Below are 18300 nucleotides of genomic sequence, written 5' to 3'. Positions count from 1 at the left end.
ACTCTCAACCATTTATGATTGTGATGTCAAATGGCACAAGGTGTCGATTTAGACCTTAATTGAAATGTGTTTCATTTGTTCTTTACGAAGTGTTAGATACAATTTCACTGCACATAAGAATTTTCGAGCTTGATTAAAAAGGTATTTTCAAGCATACAAACCACAACTACACAACGCGAATGTAAATATATATGACCGAGTCATACTTCCTGATAGAAAAGCAAGGAACGGACTGGTACTAAGTAGGCTGTTTTAGAGAGATTGTGGTAAATTACAGTTCATTATTACATGCAAAATGTTTTTGCTTCGGAGCAGAACACTGATCTATCTTTGTCTTCATATCCTTTTCTTCTCAGAGGTGTAGTGTGCTGCCTTGCTCCTATTCATGGCTCTTAGCCTACAAGTTTTGAACAATCTAAATTAGTTATTCATTCAATGGGAAATCCGAAGTGGGGATTACTTCGCCAATATCATTAGCAAGTTTATGAGGCAAAAGAAAGCGATGTAATATCCAAAAGCGAAGGTAAGAATGAAGTACATAGTATTGTAGCTAGGAAAGTAGGAACATGAGCCGCTACATATTTCAGGAAAATGGTCGAGGTTCCCTGATCCTAGTAACATGAGCTGCGATTATTTTGTCAGGGGCTCATGGCTGTATACAATTTTCACAAGCAGCATCCCCTTGGATCACAAAGCTATATAATCTATATAATGGACAAAATGGAGCTTTCGATAACCTGCATACCTATTTTTTTCCTACCATAGTGTGACGAGGCTTTGAAACTGCACATACCAGGATTTTCATGGGACCATTCAGGACATTGAAAAAAGATACAAAAACTGCATTCAGCTCCTCCGTCTAAGGCTACCTCAATAATAAACCAATACTTCATAATAGAACAATCTGAAAATCATATACGAGAACAATGCAAATTAATCTTGCAGCACCTTCTAAAACTGTAAAAGCAACTGTGCTCTTCTTCTGCGCAATATTATATCCCAACTCTATACCTACGTCAAGCAATGAAGAAATGGTTATACCTGTAGATCCACCGATGGAGCAGCATCAGGCTAGCGAACATATCTTTGACCATCCAAGGTGAAGAATGCACAACTGTCAGACAACAACACTGGCCCTATCACACCATAACTATGCATTCTACATATACTTCTTCAATAGCAGTTGGTGCAGTCCATTGATTATGCGACAACAATCAAACCCATAAAGGTAGAGTCCCTTGCTCGTAATATCCTACTTCTTTTAGCTCCTCATAGCTTGCATTTGATTAGTCCACTGAAAAAGAAAATGATCGTTAAAAAGGAGAAAGTTAAGAAAGGTGCTCCTAACAGAAGTATAAAAGAAACAAATTAGACACCAACACATTGTCTTTTCTATTTGACACCCATTGTCTTTTTTATTAGACACTAACACATTGTCTTTTCTATTAGCCACTCACAGAAGTATAAATGAACTCATGAGCAGCGCTTACAACAGTATTCAGAACAAAAAAACTAACACTTCCATAATAGAACAAGAATATACAACTTCAGAGAGGAAAGACAGGTGTAACACATCAAACTAACCTATACATTTTGTTTTTGTGTCTACATATACAAAAGAAAACATTCAAATAATGATCTGCAAGACATAAACATTAAGCTGAAAGGTTCATCATTATAACTATATTTTGGGCTAGTAACCTACTAATATATCAGTTCTACCAGCGGCAAGTCTGAATATGTGCAAGCAATATTGTACTCCCTACAAAATGCATGTTCCCCGAACTGGAAGTATACATCTTGTTGCATTGGTCAGTATGGCACCATAGTGATGCCTGAACTCTCGCACTGAAATTTTTTAGTCTATACCTAATTGCAATAGGCAAGAAATTATTTTTACCAAAAAATATAAACACAGAGGTTTGGTTTATTTTAGACATGGTCCGAGAGGAATGAAGGATCAGGAATTCAGGATTGTGACAATAGTTTTAGAACACACTTCAGTATAACCGATAAAAAGCTTACTAAAAGCAGCCATATCTTCACTTCTTAAAAGAATGTCTTTTTTCAACCTCTCTGTTTTCTAAAGGATACTTCCTCTCAACAAAATACATGAAAAAAATGTGCACAGAATCTTACCCATATGCCTGGCAACTATAAATTCTGTACTAGAGTACACACCATAAGCCCACAGTTAACATAGCCAAAAAACAAGAAAAATGTGAGCCAAAGTGTAATAAGGATAATGAGATAGGGAGAACTTGAGATAAGAAGATGGCACCTGTACATGTAGCATGGAGGGAGTCAAAAGACAGTATCATCACATCTCCTTTCATTTTTTAGCCTACGAAATGCTACACATAAAACATGAACTAAGAAGAATGAACATGCTACTTCTAGATACATGGACGTGCAAGCACCATGGAGTAAAATCGCACAAAAGAAATTAAAAAATACATAGGAGGAGCAAGAGGAGGAGGGGCATGAGGAGAGCAGAGCATGGGATTGGAAAAAGGAGCTGATGTGCAACCAGAAGGGAAGAGACGAGAACGCATCACCTTGCGGGACGCGTCGTCAGCAAGGAAGAGAGGAAGAGAATGTGCTGCATCTCTGCTTCTTCGACCCACCGCCGGCATCCTGGCAATCCCCTGGTCATCCACCCCCACGACGGCGCCGCCCTACTCTCCCACGGCGAGTGCCAGGGCCATGGCTGGGCCGAGCCACCTCCCTCATCGGAGGAGGCTGGTGATGTTCGGCAGCACCGCCGCCATAGCAGGGGCAAGTTGTGCGGAGATGCCGGTTAATTAGGCAGGCGGAAACGAGAACGAAACTGCAGTCGACCAGAGAGATCCATGTACACTTGCGTAGAAGGAAGTGATGGTCCCGGTGGAGTCGCCGGCGACGAGCCTAATGTCAAGATCGAACCGCCCAAAGAGGTAGCGGTCCTTGGACTCCAGCCTGGACCCCGTCTCCCGGTCCAGCGCCAGCTCCACCACCTGGCCGTCGTCGAAGTCCCGGTGCAGGCTCCGACCGGCCTTCAGGGCGGCCACCGCCCGCGCCGCCGCCGACACGGCCACGGCCACGGCCAGGAGCCGCCAGAAGGAGCCACGCAGCATCTCTCTCTGAATTTTTGAAATGGGGTGGCGATCGACGGCGAGATGTCGCGAGAAAGTGAGAGGAGTGGGGGCGACAGGGGCTCAACTCAAGGGACACGATGACGATGAACTCGGGTGCCATGGCCCGCTGGAAGAAGCAGAAGCCCTCTCTGTCAGGCATCAACATGTTCAGTTAATTCAGTTAACTGTACAAGTTCAGAAAACGCTTCGCCAGAACCAACGATCAGGATCGCTCCTCACTAGCGCTCCGTCGCGAACCGTAGATCTTTTACTTACCGTTTAAGGACAGTTACTGTTATCTTTCACTGTTGTGCCGGCAGGCTGTCCCTATAAATACAGCCGGGGTGTGGCTGGCATCTCCATTCTACTCTATTCCAGAAGATTGCCGCAATGGCTCCTCTAATACTCTTATAGTTCATACTTTTATTAATACAGGGTGAATCATAGAGAGATTTTATACACTATCCTGGTCATATCTCGCTTAATTCTCCTATAGATCGTGACTGGGTCCTTACAAATTGGTATTCAGAGCAGTCGATCCTTGGCAGAGGGAAATTGGGGGAAAAAAATTTCTCTCAGATCGGGAATTCCCACCCCTTTCTTCCCACCCTTCTTCGCAATCGGCGGCGGTGCCGGAGGGCGCGTGGTGGCGGGGTTGAGGTGCGTGGAGGCGGTGAAATTCGAGCACAGATCTATCGAGCAGAGTCGGTTGGTCGAGTACACTGCTCGATTGGTAAAATCCCGAGTTCTAGCACAGATCCGTGTGCTATGGAGGCGCAGATCGCGGTGGCGGCAGGATCGGAGATAAGGGTAGGGTTGCTGGGAGATCCAGTGGTAAAATTCCTCCCCCGAGTCTCTGATCAAGGCGATGGGGCGTACTAAAGCAATCGATGAAGCTGATTTGCAAGAAGTTCTTGGTCTTCGTGATGATTTAGGGGGTTTGCAGCAAGAAAGCGCACAAAATGCGTTCTGAGATGACCAAGCTGCAGGAAGAGATGTTGTCTATGAGTGGCAAGCAAGGGGAGATCTCAAAGCATGTAGGTAATGTGGAACAGGTGGTTTTGGACCTCAGCAAGCAATTGTCGGCAATGAGTTCAGTTCTGCAGACTTTGGTTAAAACCACATTACCTAGTACGCAGCAAGAGCGGCCATCTAGCTCAACCCAGCATCCCAAATCCCCAACACTACAGCAAGAAGAGATACAAGGCCAAGTGGACAGAATAGACCAATTAAGAAAACAATTGGAACTCGAGAAAGAGAAATCTAAACAAATTGAAGAGCAATTGCAGAACTTACCCCCTATCAGGACAAACAGAGTCCAGGTGCCCCCAGGATATGCATATCCTATCAGAACAGAGACAATACCAAATGTAGGAACTCCAATGACTGCTAGAGAGCAAGTGCACACGCCAGCATTCAACCAATACTATCAGAACAACAGAGATAGGCAACTGTGGCAGGGTTATTGCAGAACTTATGAGCAGGACATGCAAGCACAATTCATGAAGTCACTAACAAAAGGCCCCAAACTGGATTTTCCAAAATTTTCTGGTGAGGATCCTGTGGGATGGTTGAGACAATGCAACAAATATTTTCAGATGTCTAGAGCACCAGAGGAGTACAAGATATCTCTAGCTCAAATATATGTCATAGGAGAGGCAGATGTGTGGTTGAGAAGATTTGGGTTACTAAAGAAGCAGTTGACATGGAAACAATTTGGAGCTGAAGTGGTCAAACAATTTTCTGACAAGGGCTCCTATGATTTGACTGAAAAGTTCAACTCAATCAAACAGATGCACAATACAGTGTCTGAATACACTAAAGTGTTTGAAGACCTCATGGCAGATGTTCAGGAGGAAAACCCTGAATTGGGAGAACTTGGTTTGTGAGATGTTATGTGAATGGGTTAAGGGAAGGAATTAAATATCAGTTGAGGCCACTTCGACCTCAAACCCTCACAGATGCATATTGTCTGGCTAAGGACATAGAGCCTTGTCATCCTCATATAGCAACAACACCTAAGAAAATTGGGACAATGTTTAGCAATTTTTACCAGAAAAACAATTGGCCTTCTCCAGCAAAGCAGAGTCCACCTGTGCTAACTCAACAATTGCCAGTAAGGCAGGCAGAGGTTCCTGTTAACAATAACCAGAAAATCAGAAAGTTGGGGGAGTGCTGGAGATGTGGGGACAAATGGATGCATGGCCACAAGTGCAAGTTAATTCCCAATGTCCACTTGCTGCAACAAGAGAGTGAGGAGAAACAACAACAAGAAATTGAAGAGGAAGTACAACAAGAACAAGGGGATGTAATGGAAGAGGAGGAACGGGTCATGTTCATTTCAGCTCATGCTATGGGGCAAAGATTGTCAGTGCCCACACCAACCATTGTGATATACATTAATGGAAAAAGAGCAATTGCCCTACTAGATTCTGGCAGTACAACTTCCTTCATTAATACACAGTTTGCAGCTAAACTCAATTGCAACCAGATTCCGGTAAAACCCAGAGCTATTGAAGTAGCTGGAGGAGGGAAATTGTTGTCTACTGCTGTAATACCAAACTGTGAATTTCAAGTAGCAAAAGTCAAGTTATCTCACAGCTTCAGAACACTGGACTTACCTAGTCATGATGTCATATAGGGATATGACTGGTTCACTGCTGTGAGCCCAGTTTCATTTGATATTCCAAAACAAAATTTCAGTTTTACTCGGCAGGGCCAGAAAACTGTGACAACTGCTATTTACACAAATCCTGAAACAACTAAGGAAATCCCAGTTGAGAGAGTGCAAAAGCGGATGGAAAAAGGAGCAGAGGTGTTCCTACTGCAAGTCCACAACATTCTAATGGAAGCTCCTGAAGGAACTAAAACACCCCCCAAATACAGAAGTTGGTAATGGAATATGTTGATTTATTTGAAGAACCAACTACACTTCCCCCTCATAGAGCTTTGGACCACAAAATACCATTAGTACCTGGTGCCACTCCTCCTCACATGAGACCTTACAGAGTGCCACAACACCAGAAGAATGAAATGGAGGAGCAGATCAAGAAGTTACTAGCAGCACATCTTATCAGACACAGTCAAAGCCCATATGCTGCCCCAGTACTGTTGGTCAAAAAGAAATATAGCTCCATGAGATTGTGTACTGATTTCAGGAAATTGAACTCATTGAAAATTAAGAACAAATTTCCAATACCAGTCATAGAGGATTTGTTGGATGAGTTGCATGGAGCTAAATATTTCTCAAAGCTGGATTTAAGATCTGGTTATCACCAAATAAGGATGCACCCAGAGGATGTTCATAAAACAGCTTTTAGAACCTTCTTGGGCCACTTTGAATATTTGGTGATACCTTTTGGGCTCTCTATTGCACCTGGCACTTTTCAAGAACTAATGAACACCATTTTTGGACCTTACTTGAGAAAATTTGTACTAGTTTTCTTCGATGACATCCTCATTTACAGTAGAAATCTCAAAGAGCACTTAGAACATATCAAATTAGTTATGGATGTATTGAGAGACAACAAGCTATTTGCTAAGCTGTCCAAGTGTGTGTTTGCAGTGCAACAAGTGGAATATCTAGGACATGTGATATCTGAAAAGGGAGTGGCAACTGACCCCCAGAAAATTGCTGCTATTGCTGACTGGCCAACCCCAGATACAGTCACTAAAGTGAGAAGTTTCCTTGGCTTGGCTGGGTATTACAGGAGGTTCATCAAGGGGTATGGTCTCATTTGCAGACCCCTGCATGATTTGCTAAAAAAGGGGGCAGTTCCAGTGGACACAAGTGCATGACCAAGCTTTTTCCCAATTGAAGCAGGCACTTACTACAGCACCAGTACTGGCACTACCAAATTTCAGTAATCCATTTGTGTTGGAAACCGATGCATCGGGAAAAGGGATTGGAGCTGTTCTAATGCAAGAGGGCCAGCCAATTTCTTACTATAGTTTAGCCCTCTGCCCTAGAAATGCGGCTCTTTCCACATATGAGAAAGAGGCTCTAGCTATTCTGGAAGCACTAAAGAGGTGGAGGCACTACTTGCTGGGCAAGGAAGTGATCATAAAAACTGACCAGCAATCACTGAAGTTTATCACAGACCAGAGGATAACTGAAGGAGTGCAACATAAGCTCATGATGAAGCTCTTGGAATTCAACTTTACAATACTGTCGGGGATATACCCCGCGGTGTAAACCGGCCAGAAGTTAACCCGGCCGGACTTGGCGGTTTATTTGAGACCCCGCTGACACTTGGCGGTTCACCGGCGACCCGTTTGGACCTGGCGGTTCACGACTCATTGGTAATCCGGCAGGCGGGTGCGAGGAGCGACAAGACCTGGTGGCCCAACAGGCGGTTCATGAAGGCCGGTTCATACTATGGTGGGCCGGTTTAAGAGGAAAGGCATAAGGAATATTTGTCTTACAAGGAGTTAAGACCTGGACTTGTATCCGGTTTGTATTAGAGATAGACTAGTCCTAATCCTAATAGGAATCCACATGTAACCCGTCCCTTCAACATATATAAGGAGGGGCAGGGCTCCCCAAAGAGGGAGAAGCAACATGTAAGAAGCAAGAAACAATCTTAGGGCTAGACACAAAGAGGAGAGCCGGTTTACGGCGACTCCCTCGTGATGATAATGAGACCTAGCCTCAAACAGCATGTAGGGTTTTTACCGGATGATGTTTCCCGGGGCCCGAAGCTGTCTAAATCCCTGTCTTGTGTTGCGTCTCTCGATCCCGATCAACCCCTTCAAGCTACCACATAGATGCGTTGGCCTCGCGACTAAGTCCTGACACTAAGGACATCTGCCGTGACAAATCCACGACAGTTGGCGCCCACCGTGGGGCCTGCGCACGGTGGTGTTGAGTTCTTGGAGGGATCTTTCTAAGGATGGAGAAGTTCGTAATTTCTAGATGAGAAGAGCCGGATTGCGTCTATGTGCACCGTCAAACGCGGCCAGGCGATCCGTCGTGGCCGTATCACTTTCCGTTGCATCGCCGCAAAAAGCCAAGTGCAAAGGAGGTTTCATCAGTATGGATCAAGATCATCAAAATACTGTTATTTCCGTATGATTCGCCAAGTTGCCTCTATCGCAAGCGGGAGTTGCCAAGACGATTGCCTGAAGCCGGATCGGTTTGTCTTTTGTCAAATCTGGTTGTTATATGCATACAAGGAATCTTCCCGGAAGTTAACTCAAGAATTAAATAAAGGAAGAAGGTGCTACGCAGGGTTAGCATGTGAAGACCAGGTTGAGGATTGAATCGGACTCCGAGCCGCGGCGGTGAACAGAGCACGCCTCGGGACGACCCTCTGCCGGCTCGCTGCCGGAGCTGGCCCTCTGCTCCTCCGCTGCCGTCCCGTGCCGACTCGCCGGGCGGCCTCGTCTTTTCCTCTGGAGCCGCCTCGCGGCTCGAGTCAGGCGCACCGCTCTTCTGCTGCAGCCGGTCGAGCCGCCTCGCTGCGGGCCTCTTCTTCAGCTGCAGGCCGCCGCCTCCGCTACAACCCACTGCGGGTGTGGTCCCGCTTCACCTATCGCCTCGGTCTGGGCGTGAGTTGCCGGCGAGTTACCTCTGCCGCCGGGTTGAGCCTCTCCAGCCTGCCACCGTGGCAGCAGCTACGCCTGGCCGCTTTGCCACTCCCTGTGTGTGCCGCTCCACCCGTCCAAGTGTCGCCGAACCACCAGGTTCCCCCGTGTTGCGCGCGCCTTCTGCTCCAAGTTTCCGCCGACCGAACCGCACTCACCTCGTACGCCGCAAGCCGCCGTTGACCGGAGTTGCTGCTGCTCGCCTCTGCAGAATTGCCATGACCTTCTGCGGTTTCTGCATCTACTGTTGAATGCTCCAAGCCACTTGCATCAGGCCTTTACTGCTGCTGCTTAGCCTCGCTGGTTCCATCGCCAGATCACCACTACCTTCCCCATGAGCCGCCGTGGCCGGCTCTGCTCCTACCCCGTGGGTTTCGCGGCTGCTGCCGGATTACCTTGGCCTTAGCACCAAGCCCGCTTCAGCCTTCACGCTGCCGTCCGCACGGCCTGCCTTTGCCGCGGTGGTCCGCCTCTGCCTTTGGCTGGCCTCGCGTCCCTGCCTCCCCTCGCAGTTTGTCCATGGGTTCTGCCCTACCTTGGCTGCTGCGCCTGGACGCCCGTTCCCGAGCCGCCCGCTTGATGGCTCGACTCCGTCTGGCTGTCCTGCCCAAGGCCGGGTGCTTCTCCTGGGTATTGCTCACTGAAAGTTTGTTGGTCTGAATAAAAGACAGTATCTACATAATGTATCTCCATACATGAGCTGTTCTTCAGAGTATTTTGTGTGCAGTTCACAAGCACTTGTTCCAGGACATGCACCCGTCGAGCGTGCATTGCTTGGAGTAGATTGTCACCGATTGGTATTTGTGTGTGAAGCTATGCGTACTATATACTGGGCACAGGGAGTACTAGTCAAGTCTGATTTTCTTTCCATTGGAACATTCACATGGAGGAGAAGTGCATGTACGCATGATTGGTTCAAAGACCATTATACCAAACACAAAAAGGAGCATGGGTCTTAGTGAGCTGTTCTCTTAATCTGGTCGCTCCTGTCATTTGAGTTTACATCAAAGACGCTGCATCAGTGTCAGTAAAGCTGCCCGACGAGCAGGCATGCACGTTGATCAGAGGCAATAAACACAAACCTTATGCTTGTTTGGTCTGGCTATCTAAACTTGGCTTGCGCCGTCAGTATCATCCGATAAAAAAATGCCAGGATAGTTATTTATGACAAAGATATTGTTATACCGCAGACATGGAGCGCGTGCCAGCATAATTTTGCACCGGCGTTCTTTCGAGCCATGCTGCTCGATGGATACACATGCAAATCTCCGCCCCCGCTGTTCGGTTTACATCCGTCCGCGCATGCGGCCGGCTTATTTTCTGCGCCGGCTTACAGACGTCACTGCCGACTCACCCGTCCGCGCCGGCTTACCATACTGCGGCCGGTTCAGCCGTGATTGATTTCAGCATCACCATGGTGATCATCAACGCCGCGGCAGATAATTTCCGGCCTAACATATCAGGTGATATCCATCTAAGGTCTATTTTATTAGCGCGTATTATTTTTGTCAAGGAACAATTACTTTGGCATGTGATATTTTTGACGTAGGACAATTGTTATATTACGTGCACGGAGCACGTGCTAGCAACGTTCTGCACTGGCGTTCCGTCCGTGTCATGCCACCTGGTGAATGAACGTGAGCAAGTTGCCGTCCCTGTGGCCCGGTTTACATCAACTTGTCGGGACCACGCCCGCGATTAACTCGCCCGTCCGTGCCGGTTTATGACACCGGTGCCGATTTTCCCTGTTCGCACCGGTTTACAATGTCGCGGCCGACTCTTCTACCCGAGTCGCCTCTGATGTTGCGGTCGTTTTTGCCGTCCGTCTCTCGCAGCCTGGTCTACATCAACATACCAGGCCGCACCTGTCTGCATGAGCAAGTCACAGCTTGGGTAGCCCGGTTTTCTTTCAAAATGGAGGCAAATTATCATATACTATCAACCGCCGTCTACACTGGATGGCTCAATGGGCAGGCGCACAAGTCGCCGCCACTACAGTTTGGTTAACTTCAAATCGCCAGTTGGAAGGAACCATTGGCCGAGTTGCTGACACGGCTCATACGTGATCATTTATAACCCGCCGCAGTCATCACAACCTTCTATGGATTCACATCGTGTTATCAACACTAATGATATACAAGTTATGCCGGTTTATATCACGGTCAAATATAGAGAGTTTCAAGCCAACTCCTTGAGTCACCTTGAGACTCGGGGGCTACGATGACATGACTAAGCAAATCTTTCCAGCAAATTTAAGAACCCCAGGACGATGGAGGGAAAGATAACCCGGTCCCGGAGGCTACTGTTATTTGAAGGCCGTCAGAAAATTTCCGGCTTAGTAAGTATATGACAGTTACAAAATCCCGGCTCAATGAAGAAGTTCCGGATCATCAGAAAGGATTCCGGTTTAAAATCCGGCTCAAGGGAAGTCAGTCTCACTGAAGCTCTCAAGTATCCGGTTTACAATCCGGTTCAAGGGAAATATATTCTCCCACAAAGCTCTCAAGCGCTCAAATCCGGTTTAAAAATGTCCGGTTCAAAAAGGAATTAACTACTCGCAAGTTCGAGTTGAAAGGCCGTCAGAAAATTTCCGGCTGAAAATGAAGATTCCGGTTTACAATCCGGTTCAAGGGAAAGATGTCTCCCACAAAGCTTTGAAGCTCTCAATATCCGGTTCAAAATCCCGGTTCAAGAAGGATTTATCTCTTGCAAAAAGTTAAAGGGTGCCAAAGAGGACCTGCTGCCATGATGCGTGGTCCAAACATGGGTATCATGCCTTATTGGCTTATCATATTATTGATCACTTGGGGGTTTGGTCGTATCCGAACCATAGCCACGCCTCTTGATCGGCCTAGTGCCACAACATCACTTGGGGGCTTGGTCATGTCCGAACCAGTGCGACACCTTTTGATAGGCGAAAGCCACCAGATCACTTGGGGACATGGTCAAGTCTGAACCAGTCACGCCTCTTGATCGGCCTAAGGCCATAGAGTCACTTGGGGGCTTGGTCGAACCCGAACCATTGCCACGCCACTTGATCGGCATAATGCCACGGTTTCAGTTGGGGACCTGGCTGACTTGAACCATAGCTACACCTTATTGGGAGCTTGGTCGTGTCCGACCATGGTAACACCATCTGATCGGCTCAGTAAAGCCTCTTTTTGCAAATGGTCTTATCATTGCCTTTGCTTCCATATTTTTTCATAACTGTTATTTGATTTTTGTTGCGTTTTTAAACCGACATTGTTAATCCATTTCAAACTGTCAATTACAAATTGGCGGAACACGGTCAAATCCTAATCCAGAGACTATCTGCCCGGTTTGATTTTATGTTACCATCTTATTATGGAGTAAACCGGTGTTCATTAACCCGGCTTGACTTTCAATTATAAATTGTCAGTACATGATCAAATCATAATCCAGAGACTATCCGCCCGGTCTGGTTTGACTACGAGTCGCCAATATTATATATGGTTAAACCGGTGTTTATCACAACCCGGTACGGTTTATCATAAACCAACACAGTATGAAAGGAGTTATCACCATTACTACAAAAAGTTGGTAAACCAATGATGTGATTCAATGTCACAGGTATGATATATTTCATTGATTATTCTTAAGTGCAGCCTTGGTTATAAACCTGGGTTATATGTTGGGCATTATGACCCGTCCGGCGGTAAACCGCCAGGACACTTTAAACTTGTTGTATGCAGAGACAGGTTGAATAAAGCATGATGATAAATTATCCGGTGTTTGTTAACCCGGCCTGGCTTTGGACTATAAGTCGCCAGTACATATTGGATTGCGCCATTGGAATCATGCGCTTATAAATCATTGGGTTATATTATTCAAATAGCCAAACTTGGCTGAATTTTCATTATGATATTGAATGAATAAGGTTTTTCATACCAGATTATATTATCTTGAATAGCCAACATGGCTAGATTTTTATTATGGTTATCAATAACCAATATTATGATTGAGGTTTTCAAAGTCTCTTCAGCGCAATGGCTATTATTTTATTAATGGGTATGATTTATTCTATAATGGAGGGAATAGTCCCGAGTCGCTGCAGGCTTACGACCCGACACTTGGGGGCTACATTATTTAAGTTGAGATTACATCAAATATGCAAGTCTCATGTCGCTGCAAGCATGCACCATGACACTTGGGGGCTAATGCAAAGTAATTTTCTGCTCATATTATTGAAGACCCGACTCATCACATTATAATGAGTCGGCCCTTGGGGGCTACCAATTGCTCCTGTCAACAGTTGAAGGTACAAAGCTTTTTATTCATTATATTGAAGAGTCCACTGCTCAGTTGGTAAAGCACAAGGCTCTTAACCTTGTGGACGTAGATTCAAGTCCCATGATGAGGGTTACATCATATGATGTTATTTTCATTGAAGTATATATTAAGTCCCAGCTTAATATTATCTTACCGAGCCGGCCCTTGGGGGCTACACATCATTGCTCAAATCTACATGATTATACCTACAAAGTCCCTGCTCATTATTGCATAATGACCCGGCCCTTGGGGGCTACACTGGTTGAAGTTTTTATGAGTATAAGACAATTACAAGTCCCAGGTTGCTGCAAGCATGACAACCCGGCACTTGGGGGCTACATAATATGGAGTATTCAGTTTTTACTAAGTGACTGGGATGAACAACATGGATTTCTTCTTAAGTGGCAGTATTTATATTGAAGCAAGTCTTAAGCAATCACTTTGTTCTGCTCAAGACTTGGGGGCTACAGGTATTATATTATTATTGAAGAAATATTTTCAAATTCTCTGATTGAGCAAAGTAGGTTGACCCGGCGTCACCAATCATTATGACCCTGTGGCTGCAACCCGGCGTCATTAATAATCATGAACTGGCATTGGCAACAATCATGAACCATTGTCTACAACAATCATGACTCAAAATTATCAAGTTTTTATAACCCGACAGTCTTTGGCAATGATAAAACCGGCAAGTTCTGCATCTTCAAACATGTTGAATGTCAGATGAGTATTTCAAGACCAATATTTCTTAAACCGGCGCTTTGGAAGCCGACTCAAGTGGATTATTCTTCACAATATTTTTTCTATAAGAAGCCAACATCAGCAATTTGAGTATGAAGCTGGTTATTGACCCAGATTTTCTAGAAGGAGGAAATGACAAAGGACTTAAGGACGATCAGGTGTCGGTATACAAGAATTCTTAACCCGGAGCACAACCTGCCAAATTTGTTTTGGTGTTTATTTTGCAGCATAAGTTTACCATGGATAAATCCAAGCTAAACTTGGGGGCTAATGTCGGGGATATACCCCGTGGTGTAAACCGGCCGGACTTGGCGGTTTATTTGAGACCCCGCTGACACTTGGCGGTTCACCGGCGACCCGTTTGGACCTGGCGGTTCACGACTCATTGGTAATCCGGCAGGCGGGTGCGAGGAGCGACAAGACCTGGTGGCCCAACAGGCAGTTCATGAAGGCCGGTTCATACTATGGTGGGCCTGTTTAAGAGGAAAGGCATAAGGAATATTTGTCTTACAAGGAGTTAAGACCTGGACTTGTATCCGGTTTGTATTAGAGATAGACTAGTCCTAATCCTAATAGGACTCCACATGTAACCCGCCCCTTCAACATATATAAGGAGGGGCAGGGCTCCCCAAAGAGGAAGAAGCTATAGGTAAGAAGCAAGAAACAATCTTAGGGCTAGACACAAAGAGGAGAGCCGGTTTACGGCGACTCCCTCGTGATAATAATGAGACCTAGCCTCAAACAACATGTAGGGTTTTTACCGGATGATGTTTCCCGGGGCCCGAAGCTGTCTAAATCCCTGTCTTGTGTTGCGTCTCTCGATCCCGATCAACCCCTTCAAGCTACCACATAGATGCGTTGGCCTCGCGACTAAGTCCTGACACTAAGGACATCTGCCTTGACAAATCCATGACAAATACAGTATAAGAAGGGAGTGGAAAACAGAGTGGCTGATGCCCTTTCAAGGATTATTCCTAAATGTTCTGCTATTTCTGTTGTCACCCCTACTTGGGCTGGGGAGTTAATAGCTAGTTATCAGCAAGACCAACACACCAGAATATTGGTGGAACAGTTGCTGGTGCAAAAACAGGGCACTAACTCTAATTATACAATGCATGCTGGTGTAATCAGATACAAGGGAAAATTACTAGTGGGCAAGTCAAGTGAACTCAGAAGCAAATTAATATCTGCTCTGCAGAATTCCCCTATAGGAGGACATTCAGGAAGGAGGGCCACTTACCACAGAGTCAAAAACATTTTTTATTGGCAAGGTTTGAAAGCTGATGTAGAGAGTTTCATTGCTGCTTGTCCCATATGCCAGAGAGCAAAGCATGAAACTTGTTTACAACCAGGTTTGCTTGATCCCTTGCCAGTAGCAGACATGTCTTGGCAACACATCACAATGGACTTTGTAGAGGAATTGCCCAAGTCCAATGGCAAAGATGTGATCATGGTGGTAGTAGACAGGTTTACCAAACACAGTCATTTTATTCCCCTGTGTCACCCCTACTCAGTTTTATCTGTGGCCCAAGCTTTTGTGGACATCATTATTAAGCTGCATGGACCATCCAAGTTGATCATTTCAGACAGAGACATGATTTTTACCAGTAAATTGTGGAAAGACATATTTGCTGCCCTGAAGGTGGAATTGAGGTACAGTGCAGCATACCACCCTCAAACGGATGGCCAGACAGAGAGAGTTAATCAGTGCCTTGAAACATACTTGAGATGCATGACTACTGATCAACCCAAGAAGTGGCTCTCATGGTTATCTTTAGCTGAGTATTGGTACAATTCTACCTATCACACCACCCTCAAAATGTCTCCTTTTCAGGCCTTGTATGGATTTCCACCACCCTTGATCTCAGAATTGGCAATCCCTGGCCCTGAGGATGAGGAAGCACAGGATTTTATCTCCTCCAAGCAGCGCATCCTAGAACACTTGAAGGAAAATTTGGGCAAAGCTCAACACAGGATGAAGCGATATGCAGATCTCAAGAGGGTGGAAAGAGTCTTCTCAGTGGGAGATATGGTCTATTGGAAAATGGCTCCATACAGATTGGCTGCTTTTGGATTCAGAGGTGCTCTTAAACTTCAGAATAAATATTATGGCCTTTTTCTTATAGTACAGAAGGTGGGCAACGCAGCATATAAGCTCCAATTTCCTCAAGTGGTGCAGATACATCCAGTCTTCCATGTTAGCCAACTCAAGAAACACATTGGCAACAAGGCAATCCCAAGCCCAATGCTTCCAATGGTTAACAGTGATGGCACAATCAAAACGGGTCCGGCAGCAGTACTTCAGGTCAGACAGATACCACGCAACAACTTACCAGTGGTGCAGTGGTTAGTTCAGTGGCAAAACATATCCGAAGCAGAAGCTACATGGGAAGACGCAGACTTTGTTAAGTACTTCTTCCCAGAGTTCTTCAAAGCAACCACTCAAGCATGGGGGGCAGCAGCAACAACGACGTGAGGACTCGTCGTAACTCAAGAAGGGGGCAACGTCAGGCATCGACATGTTCAGTTAATTCAGTTAACTGTACAAGTTTAGAAAACGCTTCGCCAGAACCAACGATCAGGATCGCTCCTCACTAGCGCTCCGTCGCGAACCGTAGATCTTTTACTTACTGTTTAAGGACAATTACTGTTATCTTTCACCTTGTGCCGGCAGGCTGTCCCTATAAATACAGCCGGGGTGTGGCTGGCATCTCCATTCTACTCTATTCCAGAAGATTGCCGCAATGGCTCCTCTCATACTCTTATAGTTTATACTTTTATTAATACAGGGTGAATCATAGAGAGATTTTATACACTATCCTGGTCATATCTCGCTTAATTCTCCTATAGATCGTGACTGGGTCCTTACACTCTCTTTGCTCCTTTCCTGCCGGCCTCCCCATTGCCGCCCTCTTTGGCCTCCTCCTTTCCCTTGTCGTCGGCATCCTCCCCTCCCCTACAGCTCCACCTCCACTGTGAAGACCCCGCCGTCCCTGCTCCCCCATGACGATGGCCCAAGCCCCGATCCGGAACCAGACGGCAGGGAATAGGAGAGGAGGAGGCGAGCAGAGAGATAGGGCCGGCGGCGTGGGTCAGGGAGAGGAGGCGGCTGCGAGCGAGGAGCAAGGAGGCCGCTATTCGATTTTTCTTCTCGTGCGCTCGTGACTCTAGGGTTGGCCTCTCTCTCCTCCTCTGATGAGACACAACGCTAACCCGCTAACTGACATACATGTGGGCCAACAGCCAACAAGGGCCACCCGTCATAGCGTGGACGAGTAGCGGTGAATGTGCACACATCCTGCCGGAACGCACGTTGCGCGCGGCGACGGGATTGGAGGACCAAGAGTCAGCCAGACCCTCACTCTCCATACACGAGACGAGACCGCTCGCCCACTCCCGATACGTCAGACGGGACGCGACCGAACCCAGACGAGGCAAGCAACACGCACACATAAAGGTCACAGGAGGACGCCGACGCGTGGGACCAAAACACAGCCAGGCCCACTCGCAGCCGCACCAGAATTCCAGCCAGAGGAAAGAGCGGGGGGAACAACCCGCGCAGAACTGACGATGCGCGCAACGCGCGCACGCGGAGTGGCAGGAGAGGCTGACCGCGCACCCCAAGAACGGGCACCCAGCCAATCGAAAATCGCCCAAGCCCACCGGTCATTTCCCATGCACGTTTCACCGCTCGGTCAAAACGGCGACGCACGTTTTCGAGCTAGATCCAACGGCCAGCAGAGAAGAAAAGACCACATTAACCACAATCGGACGGCAAGCGAAGGATGAAATCGGGGGAGCTCCCTGGGAGCGAGTTGACCAGCCTCTGTATTGTTTTAAATTTAATACAAAGTTGTATTAAAATTAAGACATTTATTTTCGAATGGGGGGAGTGCATTTGAAAAAACTTCATAGTACCGTATTGATATGGAGGTTAAGAAGCCGGAAAAGGACCCTTGGATGTTAACATGTTGGTATGGTTAAGCAAATACAAGCCTGAGGCGATTGTTTCCTTTGGTCGCAAAACCAAATGGAACCAACAGACAAGCCGAGGCATCAGCGAGGTAAAGCTTCTCGGTTCCGTGCTTTGCGTAACACTAATGTACAGTGATGATGATTAGTGAGCTAGTAAGTATTAATGTCAGATTGTGGAACCAAAGCTCACATAGATTCATCAGAATTCGTCAGCTACGACAAACATAGATAAAAGGAACTAGTTCACCTCAGAGCGTTACCGCTGAGGACCGAGATCAAATAGGCGTTGCAACAGTCTGATTGAGACTTTAAGTAGTACACCAAACACGTTTACAGTACTACACTGCACTCACTAACACCAGCGTTTACAACAATCGCATTCCTTAGATGTTATGACCAAGAAAGCCGGATTGCAGCAGCATAATTTAGCAACATGGAACAAATTCGTGCCAGGGCAATAGCTAGACAAACAACAACACTAATCGAGTTATCTTCACAATTACAACATGCTTAATCTGTAGGCATTGCTCCGGAAAGAAAAACAAGAATCGAACTAGAGGGAGTGTCAGCACTAGCAGATTGAATGGCACTA

General features: G+C 46.3%; 1 long non-coding RNA gene across 1 annotated transcript; it reads right to left on the bottom strand.

The window, feature by feature from the left end:
- Nucleotides 1-233: 233 nt before the first annotated feature.
- LOC123041865 (uncharacterized) lies at nucleotides 234-2538 on the bottom strand. The gene is made up of 5 exons (XR_006418658.1): nucleotides 2282-2538; nucleotides 2140-2163; nucleotides 1042-1294; nucleotides 794-904; nucleotides 234-397 (listed from the first exon to the last, which is right to left on the bottom strand). It is a non-coding gene; the product is annotated as an uncharacterized lncRNA (long non-coding RNA).
- Between the last annotated feature and the right edge of the window lie 15762 nt (nucleotides 2539-18300).

The sequence above is a fragment of the Triticum aestivum genome, chromosome 2B (assembly GCF_018294505.1).
Source record: "Triticum aestivum cultivar Chinese Spring chromosome 2B, IWGSC CS RefSeq v2.1, whole genome shotgun sequence".
NCBI classification, from domain to species: Eukaryota; Viridiplantae; Streptophyta; class Magnoliopsida; order Poales; family Poaceae; genus Triticum; species Triticum aestivum.
This window is presented reverse-complemented; position numbering and strand designations above follow the sequence as displayed.